The sequence below is a fragment of the Toxorhynchites rutilus genome, chromosome 1 (assembly GCF_029784135.1).
Source record: "Toxorhynchites rutilus septentrionalis strain SRP chromosome 1, ASM2978413v1, whole genome shotgun sequence".
Classification (NCBI taxonomy): domain Eukaryota; kingdom Metazoa; phylum Arthropoda; class Insecta; order Diptera; family Culicidae; genus Toxorhynchites; species Toxorhynchites rutilus.
Genome location: NC_073744.1, coordinates 170,527,001 through 170,549,746, shown reverse-complemented (window position 1 = coordinate 170,549,746; position 22,746 = coordinate 170,527,001). Strand labels below are relative to the sequence as shown.

The 22,746-nt window shown below is 39.0% G+C and overlaps 1 protein-coding gene across 2 annotated transcripts in view; it reads right to left on the bottom strand.

Moving 5' to 3' along the window:
• LOC129762160 (probable serine/threonine-protein kinase DDB_G0282963) overlaps positions 1–20,265 on the bottom strand; it is a 581,734-nt gene extending 561,469 nt beyond the window's left edge. For both annotated transcript variants that reach the window (XM_055760168.1, XM_055760167.1), the window contains exon 1: positions 18,484–20,265. The gene's annotated coding sequence lies outside the window, so the exon portion shown is untranslated. The remainder of the gene's footprint in view (positions 1–18,483) is intronic.
• Between the last annotated feature and the right edge of the window lie 2,481 nt (positions 20,266–22,746).

Below are 22,746 nucleotides of genomic sequence, written 5' to 3'. Positions count from 1 at the left end.
TGTATGCAGTCAACACATACAATGAGCCTAGAAATTCTAGCTGGCATACTTCCTCTTTCCGTACGTTTTTTCGAGTTATCATTCCGTTTTTTAATACGGTGTGAAACACATAATCCGAAGGTGACAGCAAACTTAGAAAAAATGTTGAACTCAGGCGTTCGATCTAGGCGAATGTCTCTATATCATGAATTTATGACTTTGGAAAGTCCAACTGCTTTATCTGGTTTCCAGATCATTCCTTCAATTTTGTTCAATTCCTCTATTACTATTGACCTGTCAATGAAGGATTATGTGCATAATATTTCAGATGATCTCCGCCATTTAGTTATACCTGCGATATTCCTGTCAAGGTATAAACATATTGACCCAACCAAAACTTTTTTTTCTGATGGATCTAGTTTTAATGGATCCACAGGCTTTGGTATATTCAATATCAACTTCTTCACTTTTCGTAGGCTTAGTTTACCCTGTTCGGTGTTTGTTGCAGAATTGGCTGCAATATACATGGCCTTACTCCTTATTCAGACCTTGGCCCCAGATCACTTTTTCATTTTTTCTGATAGTCTCAGCTCTTTAGAGGTACTCCGTTCAGTGAGAACTAGATATACGTCGTATTTCTTATCTGAAATCCATCAACTTTTAAGTGCTCTGATTACTAGTTCATTTAATATCACTTTCGTATGGATTCCGTCTCATTGTTCGATACCTGGAAATGAGAAAGCAGATCTTCTTGCTAAGAAGGGCACTATGGAAGGAGACTTACTCTATAGGCCTATTACTTTCGATGAATATCTTCATTTTCCTCGTGAACGGGCACTTGTATCTTGGCAGTCAAGTTGGAATAGTAGTAATAAAGGCCGATGGCTATATTCTATCATTCCTAGGGTTTCGTGATTTTATACGGGTAGTGTGCAGACTCATGTCTAACCATTATTCTTCGAATGCACATCTTTTTCGAATTAACATCAGTGATAGTAACCTATGCGTGTGTGGTATAGGATATCAGGATATTGATCATATTGTGTGGTTTTGTTCTCAGTTTCAAAATGACAGGTTATCTTTAATAGAAAATTTTCGCAATAAGGGAATGCCACCTAATTTTCCGATTCGCGACGTTCTGGCTACTCGTAATATCGATGCTATTTCTTTAATTTATTTTTTTTTTTTTTATCTTCGCTTATTTTTCGTCGGCCTATTTCCGCCACTTTAGTGCCAATCACCGACATCAGGGAGGCGACTCCACCTGTTCCTACCTATCAGACTCAACAACTCATGAGCCGGGCCAACTTCTTTTACTTCCGCTCCGAAGGAAGACGTAACCAGAGATTTTTCGCCTCAGAAAATCCCAACGACGCCAGCTGGGATTGAACCCAGGCCGATCGGATTGTGAGGCTGTTACGCTAACCATACAACCACTGGCGCCGTCTTCTTTAATTTATGATTTTCTCAAATCCATACACTTTCAAATATGAATATATATGTTTAGTTTTCCTTCATTGTTTTGATTATTTTATTAGCGTTTCCTTTTCTCTATTTCAACTTTTTTCTTCAGAATTCGAAAAGTGAGCAGATTTTCATCCCTTCCCTAGTCCCAAGGAGATAACTAGTTCCTAGGAGATGGTCATCTCTGCAACAAGAAGCCTCAACAAGAAGCCTATAATATTATCTTATTGTGAATTTTGTCATGATGTTTGTCCATATTGTAACATTTTTCGAAAAGATAATAGGGTTTTTATGCCTTTTTGAGAAAGAACATTGGCATTGTTCTACTCAAAGAGGCTTTTCCCTATTCATAAACACGGCTCATTGTTACTTAATATTGCTGAGCCATTTGAAAATAAATTTAGTACAAAAAAAAACCCCGATCCGCGTGTCAGGAACCTATCTATTGAAAAAGTTACAACTTTAAAATACTTAGGGCTACATTGAGATTCCTGTCTTTCATGTGATTCTCATATAGAGCATGTATCGAAAAAAGTTTCGACTCTATGTGGCCTAATGAAAAGAGTGCGTTGATTCGTACCGAAACAAGCATTGTTGCAATTTTATTATGCGTGTATTCATTCCATCCTTCAATATTTAATAATTGTCTGGGGTCATGCTGCAAAATATAAACTTAAAAAAGTACAAACGCTGCAGAATAGGTGTGTAAAAGTAATCTTCAACCTTCCTGTATTAAATCCGACAATTGCACTCTATACATGTTTACATCACCGAATTATACCAGTTATAGGTTTGTGCGACACTCAAACAATCGCATTTATTCATAACAGCTTACACAATCCTAGATTTCATCACAATATAAGTTTTTCGACTCGGGTTACCCTCACAAATATAAGAAATGGCAATGATTTATTGAGAACCAGAGCATACACAAACTTGGGTCTTAGACGTATCATGAGTTATGGTCCATTAAAGTATAACGCACTTCCTAATGACTGGAAAGCCGTCACAAATATTAGAGTTTTCAAGTGCAAGCTGAAACACTATATGATCAGGAATGTGAATGAATATATTCTTTAATTGTGCCAACCGCCTAACAATTTATACAATTTTTCTTGCTTTTATAACAATTTCCTGTCTTGTTTTATTGTTGTTTAGTTCAGTGTAGTCGTTTGATGCTTTTACTTTAAAATCTTTTAATCTTTCCATTTTTATATAAATTTTTCCTGTAGTGAATCCCTTCAAAGGAACTAAGTTCCACTGGGAATTCACTGTTGCTTACAATTAGATTCTCCATGCTTTCTTTTTATGTTTTTGTTGTTTCTGTTAGTAAGTGTCCACGACCAGTGGGCTCCTTGTCTGAGCCTTCTGGTGTGGGGGTCAGTGGAGGGTAAAAAAAAGCTGTTTGAAAATAGCATCGCTCCATCTTACCCCGTCATAGTCCGTTTTACCCCGCGGGTGGTCCGTCTTACCCCGCCAGCGAAATAAAAAGCAATTTTTTATCATTTCGAAAATTAATGAAAAAAAGCAAAAAAAAAAACCATACCATCAACAGTTACACATTTTTTAGTAGTAGATTATTAGATGCTCAATGATATGTAGTACAGCAAATAGGGGAAATCCTGAAGGACGTCTAAATGAAAATTAGATTTCTTAGGGGGGCGGTCTTACCCCGTCTTCCCCAACATTAAACACACCTTCCCGGGGAACGGGAATATCGGATTCCACGTATTTCATCACCACGGAGGAATTGCCACTTCACGACACGTTTTCCGTCGGGGAACCAAACAAAATTGGGACAAGCCCTGGAGGTCGGAGAAGAGCAGGAGGGGCGAGTCACACCCGTTTGACAAATAATAATAATAATTATGTATAACGATGAAAAAAGGTTTTCGGTTTGTGTTCACATCTTCTCCCGAAAAACATCGTCCCCTCGTCGCATTTTCCGTCCCGCCGCCGCCGCCGCTTGGAGAAAACATTAATTTTCATCGTGTTTAACAAAACATGCTGAACCGCTTATTTGCTCTGCATTCCCTTCGTCCGTCGTGTGCGTATTGTGAACTCATTATAATTAAATGTGACAACGGGGAACCATCTACGCGACGACTTCTGGCTTCGGAACCTAGCGGCAGAATCCGAAAGGGGTGAGCGAACTGCCGCTGGGATGGATGGAAGACACTTCCCACGCTTTCTCACGCACTGCTGCTGCTGCTGCTGCTGTCAGCAGGTAAGCGGAGTACAAACATAGCCTCAAACGCGCGTGTAAACGCGAGCGTCTACTTGGCGGAGACGAGAGATAAAGTCGAGCATTTCGTTGGTTTGTTTGTTTTCATGTTTTGGGATTGTTTGATTGTTTTGGCGCGAAAATATTGACTCGATTATTGACGATCATTGGTGGCATGGGAGGGGGGGGCGGAATGTTTTGAAGTAACGGAACGGAGCGATGAATTTATCGTTCCCTCGCATGCTTGAATTATTTTGTCTGCGCCAAGACCATAAACCACTGCAAGAATCGCGTCTCAAATCTGATCGGATCGTAACACATTCCATTGTTTATGAAACATTCAATAAAAAGGTCTTTCCTTCCCATGGTCTTCGTCTGCAACGAGTTGATGATGAAGACCCTATCCAAATATGTTCCAACAAGGGCCAACTGTAAAACGTAATAGCTTTCTGCTCGTTGCAGATCGAAATTGAGTTAATATAGTTGAGAAAATGGACCCGAACGGTGCTCATAGAGAAGAAATATATTCATATACTCTTCAATGTTGTCATGAGTTCAAAGATGTCTGTGCTAATTGGATGACACTCGTTTGCCTATCGCTCGAGACGATTTGCTTTTTCTGTAAAAAAAAAAACGTCAGATGAATTATGATGCCCAAAATGTCAAAATACCAACAGAAAGCGCGTATCACACATGTCCGACAATTATCCAGTTAATAATGGAAGTTAATGCCGGTGACTGAACCCGAGGCCAAATATAACGACTCCACTTACAATGACACTGCAAAAAAAAAACAGGAAATTTAACCACAAAAGTGACGTTGCTTTTTACATTATTTCATCTATACTGTAGGACGACATTCAGGTGATTTAAATTTTGCTTTTAAAACTTAACGATTTATCTGAGGATGAGTTTCTATCTGACAATCATCACATCACATCGGAACTAACTGCTTAAAGGTTTGATTTCACAGCTGTTTCAATTATAACAATTTTCTGCAATGGACATTCAGATTTTTTTTTAAAACTTGACCAAACACATTTTTCGCCGTCGAAACGCCCAGACCATCTTGATCTGTATGTTTATTTGATCTGCCCATAGCAAAAAAAAGTGCCCTGATCGAAAAACAGCTTCACTGACCTGCACCAAACCGAAAATGACAAATTACGTTGGCATTTCCTACATCCGTCTTCCAGTCTTCCATTTCGACAGCTGTTTCTCACTCAGCGAATCCGATGGTATCATGCGGTGGATTTGACTTGTCTAATTTACTCAACACGAGTTTCGCACCACCTTCACGGATAACGCCCTCTTCCCGCCCGCTTCGCATGTATCTGCCATTTTACCCAAACCAATCGTACAATTTAAAATCACAGCTTCATTCCTCGAAGCCACCGCAGAACCAACTACAATCTTCGTCATCATCGGGTGGCGAGAAATTGATTTGTGGATTGGGACATGTGATCTTGTGGAAGCGAGCTGGCCAATCTCCCCTGGTACGGACGGTCCTAAATCACCGAAAGCTTTTGATTCGATTTGGGACGAGAGGTGCCTCCCGAACCGAAGAAATCGCCGAAAATAGAAACTAACAATCTCTCTCTCAACCCTTTCAATTCTCGGACCATTCGTTGCTTTACGTTTTGGCTCCAGCCACAGCTACCATTAACCAACCGACAACACCACCACCACCATCATCATCATCATCGTGATATGGAACCACGCAAGATTGGAAGAGAAATTGCTATGATTACCTTTGGCAACGACGTCGTTTCTCAGCATATTAGGTCTGAATATTTATTGGGGAATTAAAATATCGAAGCGACTGTGTGTTCTTTGAGAATGAGTGTCCCCTCACACAAAGAATTAATTAAATAAATCTTTTTCTTCTAGTATCATTATATCAAAACCTGTGTAGTTTTCGGAATAGATGGAAATGGTTCACAGTGAGTTCATTAAATTACAGCAAGAACCAATTCTACTACAATCAATTTCACCAAACTTTGCCTTCCGATCATTGAACACAATATCATGGAATTTTTTTTATCATTTCTTGGGCGGCCACCTCTTATGATATTGCATTCTGTTATTCTATCATTTTAATCTATAAATAAATCACCAACACCTCATTAGCTAGAGGATCTTCCAAGTGTGTGTCTCACTCACTCATCCCTTCTCATCTCATCTCAACCATTGGTTGTCATTTTTCGGCCCAAAGTTAAATGGTTGAAAACTCTCGATATTTCCAGAGATTTGCTACTTTGCTGACTACGAAGTTTTCAATAGGGAGTATCACATTTAGGGGAAAAGGGGGGAATTTGGACCACCTAAGCAAATCGCCTAATATTTCCAAACCAATACGGTCTAAATAAAAAATGCCACATTGAATAGTAAGCTACACTTGTTTTCTCTCAATAAATAATGTTTAATTATTATATCAAGCTTTAAACTACCAAATATATCATAAAATAAAAGAGATGATTTTTGGACATTAAAATTTGATGCGGGGTGATTTGGACCGTTTGTGGGGTGATTTGGTCCAGTATGTGTTTCATAGAAAAAAACATACTTATGTTTATGTAAAGTATTTTGGAATAATGTTACAATCAGTAACAGTGTTCTGGGATCGATACGAGTGTCTTGGCCAGATTCCAGACCAGAAAAATTGGATTGAGACCATCTCGAATTCTGCATGGATTTTTTCACTGTTTTTGGAGCATTTTCAAACACTTTCGATGCTTGGTAAAAGAAAATCCGTTCTTGATGACCTGCGTTGTTTTTTCAGGCTCCTCCTTCTTCCAACGTTGTCGGTCCATCCTCTTTTTGTAATTCAGCGGCATCTGGAATCAATTAGACCAAAGAAAAGCCTCAAACCGGTAGGACCAATTCACCCCACAAAAACGTGTCCATGTCACCCCACACAACATGCAAAAATTGAAATGCAATTAATTTCATTTATTGTTATCAAACTTACAGTTTCGCTGCATCAAATTGTTCCTCTTCTGTAGGCGAACAGAACTTTACTGCGCAATACACGAAAAGTTTGTTTAATCAGCGGGAAAACTCTTAAAACCACGATCGGAAAATTCACATTTTTTGACAATCAAAGTGCTTGCTGTGTTCATGCTACCATTTCCTTCCACCTGTCGAATTTCATCAAAGCTTTTTTTATGTTAGTTACATACGGTTCATTAATAAAAGAAAATGGCATTATAAAAAATCCAAGTTGAGCCGTACTTTTTGAGATAATGGGGTGGTCCAAATCACCCCGTATGTCCAACTCACCCCGTGTTACCCTACATTCTTTCGTGAGATGTGAAGAGTTTGAGTATCGATAAACTGAACAAAACGTCGGGTTGTCTTAAAAATTCGATAATTGGATAGCTTGGGGAGACTCCGGATGCTAGACAACTACTTTTGGCATCCCTGGAAGAAGAATAGAATTTCATCCTCGGAGCCAAGTTGCTGGATGGAAGATGAGCTAGAGAGAACTCAACTATACTGAATGGAGGTTAGTATTCAATAGTATTCAAGACGTTTCCAAGAACCTGATGAAGGAGGCTGAATCTAGACCTACCTTTTCAACAAAGTCCAAAACAAAGTTTTTTTGGTGAGCCGACGATAGTCTAGTTTGATGACTCCCCACACAGTTTGATGTAATGATTACAATGCCAGAGATATCAGTGAGTAAGTGATTTGGTCGCATCCACAGCTCAATCCGAAACGAAGACATGTGATGACGCAAAACAAGGAAAAACAAGCGATGCTCATTGATTCGTATCTAGACCGATACTGAAAGTTTGCCTCAACGAGATCCAATATTTATGCTCTATGCAAATATTCCTCTTTGTTCTTCTTCTTTTGACGTAGGATTACGTCTTTCGGGAACATATTGGGGTACAAATTGAAAATCGAAAATCGAGCGCACCGTGAAAATTGTCCAATTTCAAATGCTTATTGCTCAGTCATTTTATGATGGATTGATGAGATTTTTGCGTCATTCAATTTCGGCACTCCACAACAATTTTTAACATTGAGCAAAACAATATATGCCATAGAACTAACTATCGCACAATTGAAAAATCTCAACCCCTATCCTAACGGAAATCTGATAGGTCAAAATTGACGACACATGCGGCGGAACCCTAACAGAGACATCAAAACCAAGCTGCCTGGGGGAAATCGGCATCGCAGATACATAAAAGTAGGGGGAGCTTTTATTCTCACCGACATGTATTCCCTAACAGAGATTTCAAATCCAAGGTGTCTGGGGGAAATCAGCATTTAAATACCCTCGTGGTCGATAGTTTAACTAACGACGCGCACAAATGGATAGTGTTCATTGTAACTAGCGTGGGCATTGCTGATTGCATACGTGCTGGCGGATAAGGGAGCGATGAACGAGTGTTTTTTTTTGACGTAGGACTACGTCTTTCATTTCTATACCGGGGTGTAAAATCAAAGTTTCGAAAACGAAAGCGTTACGCCGGAGACCGAGATTTTGAGCGTTAATAGCTCCTAAACAACTGAACGAAATTGTATGATAGACACTTCATTCGAAAGATAAAATGTCTACGCGTTCTATATTTGTTACTTTTTGAAAAACTTGTTTTAATAGTCTTAAAATTGCTTTCAAAACAGGCTATTGAAATCACCAATCGGTATATAAGCGAGCGCCGCTCGGAAATCCACTCAGTTCTAATTGAACAGCAATTGGAGCATGTTGTCGCTGTTGTGGTGAAGCTCTTCGTTTATCATGAAAGCGCGGATGAACGGTGTCACCAAGAGCCTGTTTGTGCACCTTAGGCCAGAAGGGAATCCATCAGGAGGAGAGTGATGCCACAAACGGTTCCCCGGGAAGATCTCGAAGCAGCCGCTACACACACACACACACATACACGCGCGGAATTCTTTCCGTTTGGATGCCATTCAGCATCGAGAAACATCCGGAAAATTATCTGCCAGTTCCTCTGGGAATTTAAAATTACATTCGTGTGAAACAGTTTATTTTAATGTTTTCTATCCATGTAACAATGTGACCAAATATTTTTCAATCAAGTGCTATTAACAGGTGGTTATCGAGTTAGCATAAACCACTGGTGGGCTTCCAGTAAATGTGGAAATATCTAATCGTTGCTGGAAAATAATCTGCCAGTTCCCCTTGGAATTGAAATTTACATTCAAACGAAAGAGTTTATTTTAATGTTTTCTATCCATAAAATATCCATATAATACATTTGGGTTTGTGATTTGTCAATCAAGTGCAGTTAGCAGGAAAGTTTCTGAAGATTATTATTCAGAACAAGGTTTTTCGTATCCTATATTGGATGCATAAAACCTTGTGCCTCCAACGTAACGCTCTCGTTTTCGAAGTCCCCCAAATATTCACTTATTCATTCATTCAGAATGGATTTAGATTCAACTTCAAACAAATGATCTCTAAATCAACGATAGTCCTACGTCACCCTTGCGGTTGTACCATAGATATAACCCACTTCCTGTTTTTTGTTATTTTCGTTCCAATAAGAATCTTTCGATGGGTAGATTAAAGAATGATGTTTCAATGAGCTGAATAGAACTTATGCTAGATGGAATATAAATAAAATTAAAATTTGGAACTTTTATGTTGGTTGTTTCGTGAAATTTCATATCAATGACCGATCATGTATTTTGAAACTTTTAGCAGAACTGTAAGCGTAAAATTGTACATGGTAGCTATTGTGTTAAAATGACTTGAAATATGAAACGATTTTTTTCCTCCCAAGGAAAGTTCTTGCGACGAGCAAAATTGGAAAAATGAAAGAGTATTCGAAAAAGTGATTTCACATATGCTCTATATATCGTATTGGGTGCTGTTAGCTCAATTGAAATTCGCCTTGAGGCATGTAGCATAGTGTTCCGTTGGGTTTAAAGCGAAAAGGAAATGGGTTGAATAAACACTCAGAAAAAAAATTATAAATGAAATAACCTTTTCCATTTCAAATATATTTTCTCTATACTAAAGTAACACTTTTTTCTAGTGAGAAAACTTGTGTTCGATGATGATTGATGAGGCTTTTTTTCTTTATTTCATCCATACATTACACAGGAACCATCTCGTTCAGGAATACAGAGGGCGGCTTTGGTACGTGATACGCACTATCTAATGACTGATCACCATCCTTCTATCATTATCACTCGGTTATGGACACTGGTGGAGTGAACAAACAGTACCTAACAACCAGACAAAACGGACCCAAATCATTATCGAAGAGTTATACAATTTATCCAAAATCAACATGCACCAGATAGCCTAACGGAATCCTACGTCAACTATGCGGTCGTGTCTTGGATACAACCCTCCTGTGACTTTTTCATTTCTTTTTCACAGAGACTCTAATTCATTCCCCTTGGTTGATCGCCGATAAGTTGCTCGTTATTGACGGCTTGGGTAGGGAAGCTCACAAATGAGCAGAACAAATGTATGGGAAAATGGGAATGTTTATGTTTTTCATCATCTAAACATCTAAACACACAACATGTAGGAAAAAATATAAGATTCCGAATGCTTATAGCTCAAACATTTCTTAATAGATCGGGAAGATGTTTCAATCAATTGATAGGAAATATTTCCACGCGTCTATCACAATTAATAAAATGTTATTTTTCATGAGATTAACAATTGAATAAGTGTAAAACGTCAAGCGTTATCTTAACGCCCTTACTGCCAAGGTTGATTGGCCCGTTTTGCGGTTTCCCCAACACAGACATCAAAATCAATGTACCTGTGGGAATCCGCTTTGTAAAATATACATGCGAGTAGGGAGTATTTTTGTTACTACCGAGCTGTGTTTCCCTAACACGGAATTCAAAATTAATGTGCCTGGGGGAATCCGCTTTGCCAATTTGTGCAAGTCGGAGGTATTTTTGTTCCCACCGAAATGTATTTTAATTTGATACATATGCTTACTGAGACAAAGGTAGTCCCACGTAAACCTTGCGGTAATATCATAGATATAACCCACCCATTTTTTGACAAAACATTTTTTTTTCGAGATGACACTAGATCTCGACGTTCCATGCAATTTTGATGATGATGATGATGATGATGACCCACCTCATACCCCTACAAAGGTTTGAACTGGCCGATTTATCTAATAGATAATATTTATATTTAACCAAATTAAGATATCAGTATTATAAAACAAAACAGCGAACTGACTCTGTTGCAGGCATGAATTTCTATTAATCGAACATCATAAATAGGCAAAAACTTTAAAAGAAAAACAATGGTCCTATCCTTATCGACATTATCATAATGATAATCCCAACTTCAGACCCAAAGTTTTTTTAAGGCATGTCAAGAAAATTTCCAACCCGGAAAGATCCTTGACAGATTGGGAATCGAACCCAATATCTAAAAGTGTCTACTTAGAACATGATAGAGATCTGCCACATTCACAAATACTCGATATAACCATCTTATGATAAGATAGTTTACGACAATTCTGAATGAGCTATCCCCATTCCAGTTTCCACTTCAGACCCACATAAAAATTTCATTATGTATCAGTGTTCTGCCAGTGTTCCATTAACATAGTCCAGGCCGACCAAACGCGCGCTAGGCTCAAACTCTCGTAGACAACGCTTATTACTTTTTTTTAACAATATACATAAACAAAACACAAAAAAAAAATCATCATCATCAGTATATATATATATTTACAGGTTAAACTACCATGCATCATCAGAACATGGTAGTTTAACCTGTAAATAAATTTTATTAATTTTTATCAATTGAAAACATAAATGAATGATTTAGGAAAAAAAAATATAAAACCTGTTTACAAAACAGATTTTACGTGTGAAATACACATTTTCTCGAACTCTGCCATTGTTGCCGCACGTTTAATTTCTCTGGGCATCGAATTGAAGAAATTTATACCTTTATATAACAACGAGTTCTGCGACCTACTAAACATAAAGTTGGGTGTTCTTGCATCATTCGCGTTTCTTGTATTGTATCTATGAACATCACCTCCTCTTTTAATTCGATCACACAAATATCGAGGCAGCATATCGTTCAAAATTTTGAAGATGAACACCATTGTCATGTAATAAATTCTCTGCTTCACAGATAGCCACTGTAGCGCGTCCAACATCAAACTAGAGGAAGTGTATCTACTACATCTTAAAATCAAACGCATTACTTTATTTTGTAAACGCTGCAATCTCGTTAATTGTGTATTAATACACGTTAATTGTGTATAGAATACACGTGACCACAGTGCAATCCGGAAGAATTTTCTTTGATGAAAAATCCCCCAGCCAGAACGGGAATCGAACCCGAACCCCCGGACGCCAACCACTCGGCCACGGGAGCAAGCAGATGCTCTTACCACATTTTAATTTTTTTTATTCAATGTCCAGTTTCTATGGCGAAACGTCATTCGTAAATTACACTTTTTTCATCATTGGTGGAATACGACCATAAATATTGTTACGAATAGCACAGCAAGTTGTGATTACAATACATATGGGTTTATTTTTATAATGCAAATATTAACGACATTATATATATAAACAGATAAAAATGCACATCACTTTCACTTTATATATATATATATATATATATATATATATATATATATATATATATATATATATATATATATATATATATATATATATATATATATATATATATATATATATATATATATATATATATATATATATATATATATATATATATATATATATTTATTTATTATATATTTATTATATATATTTTATTCAATTTTCTGTTCGTGATTTCTATCCCAATCACAGTGTTTATCATGATGATGCTAACATTAATAGAGCGTAAACCATTTGTAAATTTTTTCACTGTTTACATTTTCTTGCCACAAATCGTTGCCATTTTTGTCTCTCATGTTCTACTTCTCTTCTCTGATATTCGGGTCGCAAATGCAATTTGTCACTCGCGAGAACTGCCAAACTCTCAAGCTGGTGTAAATCAAGGCGCTTAACATACTACCAGGTGGGTCGGAATGTGAAAACCACTCTACAGCCATTAATTTACAAGATGACATCAACGCACTTCTAAAATGAAAAAAGACGGCTGGGTAATGTCGGGGACATAACCGGAGTGACGTAGGACTATACAAAGGGGACAGCTTTTGTTGAATATATATTTTAAATATATTGTTTTATTTTGTTCTCCTACGTGAATACTTACCTATCTACCTGAAAAATGAATTAGTTTACTGTTTACTCTTTATGAACATGTTGGTGGTTCTGAAAAGAACCTTTGGTGTTGTGTTTTGTTTTTATGATGTGATGCGATGCGATGTTAAACGATGCCATACAACCACACTGGTTTACGGCTTGAAAGAAAATGAGATATTTTTTGGAGTCCGCGCGTTTTGTACTCTAGCGGTACACACTCACAGGATAGAGACAAATCGGCAGACTCAGCCAAAGGAGCGAGTCCAACGAGACGAACGAATGAGCGTTAAAAGGCAGCGATGAAAAAAAATAGGAGGTTGTGTTCAAGATACGACCGCATTGTTGACGTAGAACTACGCTGTAGTTTAACTCAAATCGCTTGTTTATAACTGCGGATATTATTTTATAATGCTACGAGAATTATGAAATAACCATTCCACCAATTCGGTCGCTGTGAAATGTTTATTTTTATTGTAGAATCATTTGACAATAATTGTTTGATGATTCATTCTTGTGCTCGCAGAACAATACATGCTCGAGATAAGCGCAGCTGTCATCCATAGTGGAGAAAGTTTTGCTACTGGCAAGCGAAACCTAATCACATACAGAATTCCAGAACGACATTTACTTTCTTGGTGACTAAATAAGCGAAATAAACTCTTTTTGTTAATATCAACAACCTCGAAAACTGTAGCATTGCTTCATTATGACTAAGATTAGCGCAAATACAATCCTAGTTGAAGGTAGTTTTGCGACTAGCACGCGAACCCAAATTGCTTTTAACATTCCAGTACGACATTCAAGATGCTTGGTATTCCCCAATGTATTTTTGGCGCACAACCTTAATGCCTACTTCGTCATAACGTCAGTTTAATGCATTCAAACAATGTTAATTGCTTGGAAAAAGACAGAATTATACCACACAGCTTGTACTCTGCTGTAACACCCATCAATGCGAATTCGCTGATGAGTTTGTCAAGAGCGACCGCCTTCACCACCAGCGGGGAGAGCTTGAATCTGATTGCTGCCTGGGTAATGCCGTTTTAATTTTCGACCGACGCGTCGAAGTCGCCTACTTCGCTGTTGTTCGACGCGGTGTCACTCGCGAAGGCTCGGTTCAGTGCGAGCGCTTTTCACTACACCAACATCGCGTTCATCATTGGATGCCGCTTCGTTTTTTGCAGGGCTCGAGCGAGCCTTCCTCTTCTTCTTGTTCACAAAACACTACGCGAAGCGTCCAATTTATAACGTGGAAAGAAAAATACACGATACGAATAACGCGAAAAACGAACTGGAAAAACCACACGACGACACGCTCTATTCGGGAAAGCACACAAATGGACAGAACAAATGTATGGGAAAATGGAAACGCTTAAAGTTTTTATGAATTTTAACCATTTACAAACCAGGGGATTCTAATGTATAGCATATTAAACAAATCTTAGGGAATTTCCGCTTCGTTAAGTATGTAAATCGCCAAAATCCGTTCGCGGCAAAAATAGTTATTAACGTTAACTTTATTTCATAAAAACGTGACCTGTTTTCTTATTTGGAACCCTTAATGGAAGACGTAGTTCTACGTCAAAAAATACATTCATTACGATTTTTTCGCTAGTTGGATTCACATGCAGGCTAAAAAGGGTCCTTTTCAGGATCACAAAATTATCTTCAATCTAAAGAGTTTATTGTTTTGTTATCACTCGATATCCCCATCTTGTTCGGCTAAACCTTTCTGTTTAGCGATTGCATTTGCCACTCGCCACCGCTTTCACAGTTGAAAATTTCTTCCCATCCAGCTTGTGACATATTTTACAGTAAATTACATTCAATTGTACGTCGCATTACCACCACTCAGTGTCGGATTGGAGGTAATTTTAACCTGTAATTGAACGTTTGCGATGACAGTGGTACAGTGTCGACTTTCAATGTGGGGTCATAATTTGGATCTCTATGTTTACAAAAATATCCAACTAAATAAGTCGCATTACATGTCCGTCCAATTAGCTAAATGTCGAACTAATTGTAAATTACTGTACTTTCAATCTGGAAACAATTTAAGAATTGGTGAAAATTGAATAATCAGGAAAGTCCCCAACTATCAATAAGCTCAGAAAAACTGCCAAATTCACATACTCATCATATCCTGGCAAACAAATTATGAAAAAATCAATTTGTGTTTTATTATTATTTTGGATATTGTTTTAGAAAGCATTGAACTGTATTTCCTTAACCCTTTTTTGGAAGGTTTAATGGCCCTGAAAAGCGCCTTGTTTTATGGAATGGTTCCAATTTAGAAAACGAATTGGTTTTTTCCAAAACCACGAGTACTAAACTCGTGGTTTTGGAAAAAAACCATTTCGAACGCCCTCGATGCCGCCTTGTTCTGGATTTGCCACCAAAGCAGTTTGTATAAAGAACAAACTTTTTTCTTCTGCTACCTGATGCCGTTTTGCGATTCCGTTTGCCACTCGCCACTCGCTGCAACTGCCTGTTGTCTTGATGTCCACCGAACCGAATGTGTTCTGTTCCGAATGCGGGTTTTCTTATCGTCGCGAGCAGCTTTGCCGGCTAACTCGATCACTTCGGCGGCCGAAACTATATAACGCCGGCTAGGTGGACTGGTGCACTGGTACTAACGCGCTCGGCCTAGCTACCCTTGCGGGGAACTCCAGATCAACACGGTTCGAGCGGGATTTTGCCTTTCCCTTCACTTTTCCTCCTTTACCATGTCCAGACATGGCTGCTTGGGTTGGTTTGTTGATGTGTTGTGATGCGAACCGATGTGGTGTACGGTTTGAATGAGAATGATCGTTACGGCAGCGGAGCGGGGATTTTTAAGCTGACTGGCTGGCCAATGTTTCGTTCATTTTTTTCTTTTTCCTTTCCAATCGTGCTTCATTCTATTTCGCTGCTACTCTGGTTGCCCGTTTTGGTCGGTTCAATTTGAGGAGCACAAAATGGACCAATCAAAAATGGGCACATAGTACATTTTGACAATGCTTGATATTTCACAATTATTCAATTATTTATCTCAAGAAAAATGAAATGTTATTCGTTATGATAGATGCGTAGATATATTTCCTATCAATTGTTGCAAAAACCTTTGCGATCTATTTAGAAATGCTCGAGTTATAAGCGTTCCAAAGTTTGCATTTTTTCCTACTTGTTCAGTGCCTAGATTTCCATTTCACCCCCTGTATCTTCCGGTTAGACGTAGTCCTACGTCAAAATAATGAATGAAAATTTACTTTTCTATTGCGAATATGTACTCTATGCAATACAGTATTACGTAATATTGAACTGGAATTGTGTCTGATGATGATTTTATATTATAATGGCGAGTTTTTGTAAATGTTGTGTGTTGTGAAATATATAGCCAAATGGTTAAGAGAGCGTTGTGTTTTAGGTAATCGAATAACTTAAAAATCTCCATTAAAATTTTAAGATCGCAAAATTGCCTTCTTTAAATATTCGCGAATTTGACGATAGTTTCGAGTGTTAGGTATGATTAGCGAATGGGCGCACCTTGTTACATAGATCTGCCTTGAGCGCACCGAGTAGTTTGTTTAGTTTGGCAATGACAGCTAAATTTGCGACATATCTCGACTTGCGGATCATATCCTCTTGGCCGGGGCCTGACTAATGTCTATTAATATTGATTTGTTGATTTGAAGATTTTGTGATTTCTCGTTCGTTTTATCTAATATTGAAGGTTATGTTAAAAACAAACAATGAAATGTTACGGAATTTCTGGGTATGATAAATTTAATTTTTATTATAGAAAGAATCAATTAGAAAAGTAGTCTGAGACTGACGCATTATTTTCCCATCGGCAATTGGTGATTTTTCAGAAATGATACGCTGACAATCATATGGCAATGCTCCACAATGACAATCTCTAGAAGGACTGAACCCATTCTGGCTATCATCTTGATGCTGTTCAACTCTCCAAAGTCGACTGTGTTGAGGATGTTATTTGGATCGCAAGCCCAACTTCAAAGCAATTGGCAAGTTATGAGATCCGATGACAACTAATTAGTCTTGAAGCTTCATACGTTTGGAGACATCTCTTTTGAGCCTTGTTAATGTATGACGTTTTCACATCTAGAACAGACTGCCCAGTCGTTCTAGAAAACATCGATTTCCAAATTCAATCCCGAACTTTATGGAACCACGTCTTCCTTCAAGTATCTATCCGGTGTACAACTCAGCCTTTCAAGGTCTACAGCGGCTGTTTAACAAAGTAGCAAAGTTGCTTCGGGTAGCTGACTATCAGAATTTACGGAGAACGATGCGGAAAAATTTTAGTGTACTGATCAAAAAATTTTCATCTATATAAGTAGGACATAAAGTGCCTGTTTAGATCCCTAATAGAAATTTTTTTTTTATTTTTCAAATAAGTTTCAAGAATTTCTGAATTTGCCTGTTGCAAACAGTATTAATTCAGAAGGTGTTCTACATTTTCTCCTAAAGGTCGATTCGACGTTCGGTTTGATGTGGCCCAACTTAACGGGAGCGGTCTACTATATGTTTGGGAATCATCAAAAACTACATTTTTAAAGCTATCGATCTTCGTGTGTGATTGTCCTTATACCCTTAGTTTTTCCTTTTCCTTTTCCTTTGTGAGAGATCGGATCCCTTCTTAAGAATAAGATGAAATGTAAATACATATTAGATATAAGATAGGTTTAAGAATGTGATGAGTGTGATTGAGAGTGTGATTGAGAGTGTGAGTGTGATCATTGTCAACATATCCTCAAATCCCTTCCTTTTCCTGAAGAAAATATGTCACCCTTCTAAACTCGAGTTGACCGCGAGTAATCGGTTTCCTATATTATTAACATTAGAATTAAGGAAAAATGTATATATACTAGTAACAATACAGTAAGGAGTTCGGCTCCTTTAAACCTATGTAACTGAGCCTGTAAAAATAAACGATTTAAATTAAAAAAAAAAAAACAACTACATTTTCCTTATTACCAAACAGCTGAACTGAATATTATGTCTACTAGACATTGAAGTTAATCTGTAAACCATTAACTTCAATTATTTCGTTCGTGTTTGTTTGATGAAATGAATAAAACATTCCAACAAACAAACATCGGTGATTTTTCCGATCGGCCATGGTTGTTAATGATTTCAATTGAAATGCACTGCACTGAATACATTCCGACAGCACCAAATAAGTCTACCCCAAAAATATCGCATCTTAAATTGTTCATGAGCCTATTAATAGAGCCCAAATAAATTCAGCTTCAGGTGGGCCGTGTTCATAAATAGCTCCAGCAATTTACGACCTGAAAACAAAAGTCGAAAGAATTTTATTCGCCTCGAAAACATGGTGTTAATCAGCGGGGAATCGAGACTGCGAACAAATAGACTTCGGTCCCTTCGGTTAGGTGTTTCTCCGGGCGCCGTTGTAACATACATATTTAATCCTCACGTTCGTCGAATCCTTTCCCCTTCCCTCGCGAGCTAATCCTTTTCCCCTGTTTTTTCTCCACTATCTTCAAAGTAATCGTGCCAACTTTAATTGGATTAATATTTGATGTGACATTTTCTCGACGCCGAGGCAACCCGATTTCGATTCGAGAAATTACGTAACTCACCTTTTAACGAGCAGGAAATCCATTCTCCGAAAGCCGCCGAAATTGGCTATATTGGGATCAGCAAGGTCAACCAGAGTTATATACTCCCGTCCTCAGAATAATTTATGACTTTTTTTTAGAAAAAAAGGGTGATTTCGTACTTATCAAAATGCAGCAATTCGCAAACACTGGTAAAGCACACACACACACACTTGCTCCTTTCCTTTTGCTCACAAAACACTTTGAATTTTTTTTTTTAAATTTGGTTTACAAACTCACTTCAAAACAGCACAAGTTTTACCATTTGGAAACAACAGCCGGGACACTTGGCGAATTTTTCGCTCGTTCACATAAACAGAAACACACAGAAACGCGCGCGCGGCGGCCGTTATCAAAACTCGTCGCCGCCTTAACTTCGCTTTGTGATAAAGATCAAACGACTCTATTCACGGGATGGCGACGGAATTGTTCGATCGCAAGGATTGGATGATTGGGTGGATGGGTTGGTGATGGGGTGGAAAATCGATAGCGTTTTCTTCGTTCTTCGCGACGCTTTCTCGACTCTACCAACTATTATGAAACTCTATTTGCATATTCTTGCGGTCATGTTTAGATATCATTGTTCTCTATCGACTGTCGAACCACTTCTTCTTCTTCGTCTTCTTCTTCTGCGGGGGGAGTTCACCTTTTTCCACGTCTTTGTTTTGATGTTTACCTTCTTCCTCCGTTCACTTCGTTCCGGAGAGATACCTTTGTTTTTATCACTGTTAGCGATTAAATTCACTGCCTGCGCGGATTTCCATTCATTACCTTCCGCCCGGTCTTCACTATCGGATTTTTAATCTCTTTCTCTATCGCAGATCGAAATCACTGGCATTCCTTCGTTTTCTTCGTTCTCTACCACTGTCACTTCTCGAAACGGATCTTCACAGAATCGTCGTTCAGGTGGAACAATTTATGTGCATAAATAAGTGCATTCAAAGCTTTTTCCTAGTCAATTCTTTCTTCCTTCCTTCACTTCCGACCCCCGAGCAGCTGGCGTTACCTTCGATGATAGTTCAAACGAACTCGCGTCACGATTTAATGAAACGTTGAAATTTACATTCCGACACACCACACTCTGTTTTGTGCCCTTTTTGTAGTTTTAATTTGTTCCTCACTTGTTATCTTTTCCCGTCTGTTTTTTTTGTTCCAGGGGAACCAAACTTCACCGGCGAACAACAATCTTGTAAACTATTTCGTTAATTGAAAATATTTCAAACCTCTCGCCCTTCACTCTGAATTAAATCAGTACCAATTAACCATCCCTCTTCTCTCGCCCTCAATCATAAATCTTATGCTGGTCAACAAACAGAGAAAAAAAAACCAACACTCGTTATCTCGGTGTCGTGTCAACTATTCACTCCACGCACTTCGAACGGCGCCAATCATTCGCAGCATCCTTTCACAACATATATTCATGCCCCTTTTTTCTTTGATCCCAATAATTCCCCCTTTTCGGCGATTAAATTCACTGTCACCGTGTGTACGTGTGTATGTGAGTGGCGTGTATGTGTGCGCATCCGTCCCTCTGTCTAATCTTTATCACTTCTTCTCCCCCTTCGGTTGAACCCTTCCAGGATTACAGCCGGAATCGCGACGACGGTGGCGTTATGCCCGCCAGCACACATAGAGTGGGACCGCGCACGAGACAGTTGGCCGAAATGTTGGTCGTGTGAAATCCGGTGGCCCAAAATGGCGAAAACGTCCAAACAGCTAGACCAGCGCACCGAGACTGAGACTGACTGTGTGTGGCCACGGCAGAACCGAACCGTCTGGAGCGCGCGCCCCACTTGCAACAAGCCCGCAAGAAGGATTCTCGGCGCGTCGTCGCATGCATGCAGGACAGCCAGCCAGTAAGCAAGCAAGCAAGCATGTGGTGCGCCTTTCGGACGAGGCGCGACGCAACGCGGCGCGTATGTGCAAACATAGAGCTTCATCGCCTAGAGCGGAGAGGAGGGGGGGGGTTGGACGCGAGCAAGAATGAGCGACAGCGACAGAGAGAAAATCGCGCTATCGCGGGAGCATACCCGGCGTTTCGTGGGAGTTTGTTGCGATTTCTGATTCAGAATGGCATATGCTCTCTGTTTGGTCTAGAGAGGGGTTCTGAGAGCGAGTGGTTTGCAAAGAGTATGCGTGGCGAGAAATGAGAGGAAGAGCATTATGCATTCTGAGAATTCGTGATGCAATTCTCATATTCTGAGAGGTTCTCCGAGCGAAACCCTCAGAGGCAATTCTCGTTCGACTCTCCACGTTGTACACTGCTAATTGAAAATATGTTGCTCGCATGGAGCTGTAATGGAAATAGTTCATGAAATAATGATTGATGTCCGCCAATCGTTCGATTAATCGAATAAGGGGCTGTCCACATACCACGTGGACAGAAAAACTACGATTTCAGACACCCCCCTCCCCCACCGTGGACAAACATGGACATTGTCTATACCCCTCCCCCTGTTATCCACGTGGACATTTCTCCATTTTTTGGAAAAAACAATCGTAAAAATAGCTGAATTGCGCCTAAATTTAAGTTTATGTTTGTTTCTATTCTCTATTATATGTTTGTACATTATAAACATGTGAACATAATTAGCAGAGGCAATTTCTTCTCAATTCTTTGACAGCTTTGGGGGACAACTACTCGTGAAGCTATTTGCATTGCTGTTTGTTTACTTCCAAATTTCATTTACCATGTGATCACGTTATAAAACATAATATTTACGTTATAGCAAAACATCACATGTAGATCTAATCTCGGACATTTTCTATCATAAACCGACGCAAGCTGGCTGAACTGTGAGTTTTCAAGAGAATAAGACAATGAAATCAAGTGCTTCGTAGTTGGAATACAGTGATTGAAAATCATAACATGTATAAGGATATAAACATGTTGTGTTGTGCTATGTACTTTTGGCGAGTTCAACTCCAAAATTGCCGATCATTCATCATTCGTCATGCAACTTGCAGAATTTATCATCGCAGAACTTCTTTGTTTTCTCGTTAAAAAAAGACGGGTGGGTAATGTCGGGGACATAACCGGAGTGACGTAGGACTATACAAAGGGGACAGCTTTTGTTAAATATATATTTTAAATATATTGTTTTATTTTCTTCTCCTACGTGATTACCTACCTATCTACCTGAAAAATGGATTAGTTCACTGTTTACTCTTTATGAACATGTTGATGGTTCTGAAATGAACCTTTGGTGTTGTGTTTTTGTTATCACTCGATATTCCTATCTTGTTCGGTTAAACCTTCCTGTTTAGCTATTGCGTTTGCCACTCGCCACAGCTTTCACAGCTGGAAAATTTCTTCCCATCCAGCTTGTGACATGTTGTTCAGTAAATTACACTTGATGCGACGTGCCGGAGAAACACTTTGCCACTCACTGAAACTAATTGTTGCCTTGATGAGCGCCGAACCGAAGCTGCTCTGTTCTTGATGCGGGTTTTCTGATTGTCGTGAGCAGCTTTGCAAGCCATCTCGAGCACTCAGACGGCCGAAACTCTATAATCGCTGTTAGGTATACTGGTGCTCCGGCACCAATCCGTTCGGCCTAGTTACCCTTGCGGAGCAATCAGTGAATGCGACCAACAGGGAACTGGAGACCTGCACGGTTCGAGTGAGACTTTGCCTTTCCCTTAACTTGTCCTCCTTTGTTACGTCCACGATGCCGATGCCGTACAACCACACGGGTTTACGGTTTGAAAGAAAATAAGATATATTTTTTTGGGGTCCACGTGTTTTATACTCTAGTGCACCCGTGGCCGAGTGGTTAGCGTCTCACATTATCATGCCGGGTGTTCGGGTTCGATTCCCGTTCTGGCCGAAGGATTTTTCGTCATATAAATTTCCTTCGACTTGTACTGTGGTCACGCGTATTCAAGAGCTTGCCCCTCGGAATACATTTAAGGCGTGTTATTTGGCTTAAGAAATCTCAACTAAGTATTAATAAATGACGCTAGTTAATGCATACGTTGAGACGGCAAAAGTTCCACAGGGAACGTTAACGCCTTTCAAGAAGTGTTTTATACTTTAGCGGTGTACACACTCACAGGATAGAACCAAAACGGCAGACTCAGCCAGAGGGGCGAGTCCAACGAGACGAACGAATGAGCGTTAAAAGGGTGCGATGGCAAAAAAAAACATTCATTACGATTTGTTCGCTCGTTGGATTCACATGCAGGCTAAAAAGGGTCCTTTTCAGGATCACAAAATTATCTTCAATCTAAAGAGTTTATTGT